The 5924-nt window shown below is 38.0% G+C and overlaps 1 pseudogene; it reads right to left on the bottom strand.

Moving 5' to 3' along the window:
• Nucleotides 1-329: 329 nt before the first annotated feature.
• LOC131514267 (small ribosomal subunit protein mS38-like) lies at nucleotides 330-4695 on the bottom strand (annotated as a pseudogene).
• Nucleotides 4696-5924: the final 1229 nt, after the last annotated feature.

The following is a 5924-nucleotide window of genomic DNA, read 5'->3' on the forward strand; positions in this document are numbered from 1 at the left end:
CCAAGGAGAGAGAGACCTCAGGAGAAACCAATTCTGCCGACACGCTGATCTGGGACTTCCAGTCTCCAGAACTGTGAGAAAATCCATTTCTGTTCTTTAAGTCATCCTGTCTGTGGCATTTTGTCATAAGAACTCTAGCAAACCAACATAGGCCATAAAAAAATGAGGGCCTGATACATGCCACAACATAAATGAACCTTGACTACATTATGCTAAGTGAAAAAAGTCAAGACATAAAATATTTATATGAAATGCTGAGAATAGGCAAATTCGTAGAGACAAAAAGTAGACTAGTGTTGGTCATGGGCTTGCTAGGTCAAGGGGAGAGATCAAAAGTGACTGCTAAGGATTGTAGCATTTTTGCTGTGGTGAACAAAATATTCTGAAATCCACCGCAGGAACCGGGCCATTTTGACCAGTTTGCAGTACTTGTGATGATTCATCTTCCGCTGGCGAATCTTCAGAACATTTTTGCCCTGCATCCGGGGTGCATCCAAGACCCCCCTCTACCCCCTGCTCAGCCTGTTCCCCCATTTGGCTAGGTGGACACTCATAGAGTTGGGCTGGAGCCATGGCCCCTGGGCCACGAGCAGCTACTCTGGGTAGGAGATGGATGCTCAGCCAGCTCTCCAGGGGACTGATGGACATCTTCCTGGGGACCAGCATCTCCCCAAACTCCAGCTGGAGCCCCTTGCCAGGGAGGGAGTCAAGTCCACTTGGGCCTGTTGGCTGTGTGCTGTAGCAGGGCTGACAGGCACCCCTGCCTATCACCCCTGAGATAGGCCAGGGCTGACTGCACAAACTTGTATGTACTCTAACATATGTATATTAGAGACAGAGACAGAGAGATAGAAGTTAAAATATAATCCACATCAATTATTTCCTCATTTATTTTTATTTATGTTTAGAGACCGGGTGTTCATCTATACTGAGGACTTTGTCCTATAAAGACTTCCCAGAGATCTCTTTCTATACATCACCAGTTGCCATCTGTCTTCAAATTCTCCCCTAATGCAAAAGAACTGTTCACCCCTTTATAGTCTAAATTGGACTGGGAGGTGGCTAAAGCCACTACATCACTTTTTAATCACTTCTTAATATATTGTTATTCGACTTCAATCTTCATTCTTTTTACTAAGACTTCTCTCTCTCCAACCAACTTCATTGTGATGGGATTTCCAACTCCCTACCTTACTTGACTCTTTAAAAGAATTGACATTATTGCCCATCGCCCTTCTAAATACTCTTTTTGCCACATCTATGACCCCTCTTTTATAGTATGTCTTTGTTTTGTAATCCTTGCTTAATCCTACCCATTTATGATGTTATTCAAGAGATAACAATTTTGCTAAATTTTATGTTATTCTATTGTTATTTATTTATTTATTTATTTACTTACTTACTTATTACTTTAGAGACAGAGAGAGAGAGCAGAGGAAGAGAGAGAGAGAATCCACGCAGGGCTCGATCTCAAGACCCTGTGATCATGACCTGAGCTGAAATCAGACACTTAACTGACTGAGCCATCCAGGCTTCCCATATTTTTATTTTTAAAAATAATTTACCTCTCTTGAGAAGTTGATGCTGTAACAATTACATCAAATTAAAAATATTTTAAATATTTATTTATTTTTGAGAGACAAAGAGAGACAGAACATGAGTGGGGAGGGGCAGAGAGTAAGACAGAATCTGAAGCAGGTTCGAGGCTCTGACCTGTCAGCCCAGAGCCTAGCAAGGGGCTTGAACTCACAAGCTATAAGATCATGACTGGAGCCAAAGTTGGATGCTTAACCAACTGAACCACCCAGGTGTCCCCAAAGTACATCAAATTTAAAAGGGAAAGTAGTGTCTGTATACATTCTCCTTCTCATTTCTTGAGATTCTCTGCATTGCATTTACCTGTGATGCTCTCTTGATTCAAGCAGGGCATGGAGTCATCCCCCCACCCTGTAGGGTCTGATGCAAAGTAGTCAGCAAAGAAAGAGGTAAAACCCCCTTCCATTGAATCTAGATGCCATTGAAGCTTGTCATCTCTGTACTTCTTCCATACTCCCGCTAGTAGAAACTTTACTCTTGGTTATTTGAATGCCCTAGTCTGTAGATAGGAGAAAAACAGGGGAAATTTTTATAATTTGATGTGTATATATGCATGGAGCAATGGGGTTCACATGAGGTAATCACTGCTTAGAACATTCTTTTTCTTTAAATCTTCACCTCTTTATTCTTTTTTAAGGTTTACCTTCAACTTTTAGCTAGTGCACTAATGTCTTTTTAATTTCATTATTCTACTCTATACCCTCAATCATTCTTTTCTCCTCTTTCTTATCTCCCTTGTATTCTTGTACTTGAAACAAGCCCATGTTTGTTTCACCTAAAAATAGTCTTTCATGAAGCTGACTTCCTCCAAGTTCAGACTTGCACCTTACTACCAACTATATTCAGCAGGTTTCTGTCAAACAGAAATACATGTCTTTGTGAAACACAGCATACATTTCCTTAAAAAAAAATTTTTTTAAGGGTGTTTCAAACCCTGTTTTGTCTGTTTCTCTGTTAATGTTCTAAATCTGCTGGAACAGGGCAAATTCAACTTGGTGTAGCCAGATTCTAGGCTTTACCTTTCAATATGTGTGTGTGTTTATCTCTATCTGTGTAATATGAGTTGATGTGCAATCGTTTGGATTATAACTAAATGCTGTATTTCTCCAAGGAATATCTGTTACAGATGTTAATTATAGATAAGAGAGCAGTACTGTACTGAGAAAAATGTCATTTTTGTTGAGTTAAAATACTATCATTGTCATTTCTGAGAACAGCTCGCCATTTATTCTCGATTACCTTGAGATAGAGACACTGTTACATCTATATAATTAAATGTTTCAGGTTAATTGGACTGAAAGTTGTTCAATAGTAAATGCTAGTCACATATGCTCAGTTTTGATTGTTTTAGGCACATGCTAACTGAAATGTCGAGTGACTGAATTGGACTAGGGCAGCCTCTGCATAGAAAAAGCCTGCATCATTCTCTGTAATTTCCACTCTGGGCTGAAATTATGAAATTATGTATAATTTAGGAGTTATAATTTTAGTTGAACTGATGCTCTCTGTGGAATTTATGTAGACACAGCGGGGAGGAAGAGAAAAGAAAACAATTCTGGTGAGTCTTCGAACCTATCTTGGGAGCTAGGTTTACAGCTCTCTTTGGGAAACCTGTTAGCTGACAACCTAGCTGAGTCATGAGCAGAATTGATTTTGGATGTGAGACTTCCATAATATCCCAGAGGGTAAACCTTCAGAGTAAGGAGACCTCTTGGGCCTGGAGTGAAAGATGAATTTTAGGGTGCCAAAAGAGCCATTTTCAGAAAGGAAGAATTTGTATTAATACAACGCGTTCATCTACTCATAACTTTAAAAGGCCAGCTGGGCGCCTGGGTGGCTCAGTCGATTAAGTGGCCAACTTCAGCGCGGGTCACGATCTCACGGTTAGTGAGTTCAAGCCCTGCATTGGGTTCTCTGCTGTCAGTTCAGAGCCTGCTTTGGATCTTCCGTCTCCCTCTCTCTTTTCCCCTTCCCTGCTCACGCTGGTGCGTGCATACTTTCTTTCTCTCTCAGGAATAAATAAACATTTTTTTTCAAAGAAGGTCAAAGCTCACATCAGGTGTTTATAGGAAATTCTGAGAGAGTGAAGGATGACTTAAACTTTGTATAAATGGAATGGTTTACTTTTCCTAGCTTATATTACATTGTATTATAGAATATGTATTTATTCATCCACATACACGTACTGAAAAACTACTATATTTTAAATAATTCTATCAAAACTGGGAATAAAGGGAAAGAATAGGTATGTGCTGACTCATAAGAAGCTTTGAATTTTAGAATAAATGTGATAAAGCATGCCGTGACAGACATCTGGGCAGGCTACAGAATAAATAAAGAGTTTGAGTTGGGCTTGGGGAAGGTGAGGAAAATCCTCATGGAGTAAGTGATGCTTGACCTCAGTTCTGAGACTTTAGTGGCTTCCTCCCAAGAGGAACTGAGTGGAAGGAAAATGTCTAGTATGAAAACAAAGACATAGATGAGAAAAATAGCATAGTGCATTTGGGAACTGCCCAGATAGACTAAGAGACATAAGGTGGTGGAGTAAACAGGAGTAGATAATGATGTGAACTTTATTTCTTGGCTGGGCCAAAAGGAGCTATTTAAAGATGGGAGCAGAAGGACTAGTTGTGAATTTTAGAAAGATCAGCTCAGTAGGTCGAAGTGAGGATAGTTAATTTTAGAAGAATGATTTGGATACAGGAAGATAAATTAAGAGATGATTTAATATAGTCTAGACAAGAAATAATCATGCTGAAATACTGTGGATTGAGAGAAAGGTGCGTTTATGAATGAGATCAGGAAATCTGAATATTTAAACATCATTATTCAGTGGATGGGGGAGTAATAGAAATGTGTCCTGGACAAAATTTCTAATTTTGCTGTCTGTGAGGTGACGGTACTTATTCCTAAATTAAAAATCTAACAAAGAAGTGTAAGTTTAGAGTGAAAGTAACTGCCTCCTTAAACGTTAGGTCCTGGGCATTTCACTTTTCTTACCCCATTACCAACACTGGTACCTCGTTTACTTTTGGTACTGATGTACTTGTGGCAGACCTCATAAAGATGCTTTATGAAGCTGAGTTCCATTTCCAACATGACACTTTGTCGAAGGCACGGATACACATTTTTCCAAAGAAGATGTCCAGATGGCAAATAGACACATGAAAATATGCTCAACATCCCTCATCATCAAGGAAATACTAATCAAAACCTCAATGAGATACCACTAGGAATTTATCTAAAGAATACATACACCCCAGTGTTTGTAGCAGCAGTATTAACAATAGCCAAATTATGGAAAGAGTTCAAATTTCCATCAACTGATGAATGGATTAAGAAGATGTAGTATATATATCGTATATATATACATATATATATGTATATATATAGTGTGTATATATATATGTAGTACATATATATATAGTACATATATACTACAATATATATGTAGTGTGTGTGTGTGTAAATATATATATATATATATATATATATATATATTTACACACACACACACACACACAATGGAATACTACTCAGGGATGAAAAAGAATGAAGTCTAGCCATTTGCAACAATGTAGATGGAACTGGAGGATATTATGCTAAGGGAAATAAGTCAGTCAGAGAAAGACAGATATATACTTTCAGTCAAATGTGGAATTTGAGAAACTCAACAGATGAACATAGGGGAAAGGAAGGAAAAATAAGATAAAAACAGAGAGGGAGGCAACCCATAAAAGGCTCTTAAATCAGAGAAAAAAATGAGGGTTGCTGGAGGGGGGTGTGGGTGGAGGGTGGCTTAACTAGGTGATGGGCATTAAAGGAGGGAAGTTTCAGGATGAGCACTAGGTGTCATATGTAAGACATCAGTCACTGGGTTCTACTTCTGAAGCCAAGACTGTATGTTAACCAACTTGAATATAAATTAAAAAAAATATTTCTTTGCTGTGGAATATAGAAATACACCTGATTTTCATATTAAAATATAAAAAAATAAATAAAATATACTATAACAAGATGTAAAGGGAGATTCCCTATCATCTTTTAAATAAGAACCTCTATTACAGACATTAGATACTTAAATTAGTATAAGACCTTTATTTCTTGGAAATAATTTTTAAAAGGAATGTTAGAAAGTCAATTCAATTTGTCTTGTGTCCTTTAACAGATCCAGTGTATGAAAAGGGATCTGACGTTGGACAGGAAAAAGATGAAGACATTTCCTAGAAAACAAAACAAAACAACACAAAAGTCTTAACAATGCTGAGTCCAAAGCATCCTTCAACCTTGGAGTAAATAGAAGTGAAACATCTTTCTTTTCAAACCAA

Source organism: Neofelis nebulosa, chromosome 1 (genome assembly GCF_028018385.1).
Source record: "Neofelis nebulosa isolate mNeoNeb1 chromosome 1, mNeoNeb1.pri, whole genome shotgun sequence".
Lineage (NCBI taxonomy): Eukaryota > Metazoa > Chordata > Mammalia > Carnivora > Felidae > Neofelis > Neofelis nebulosa.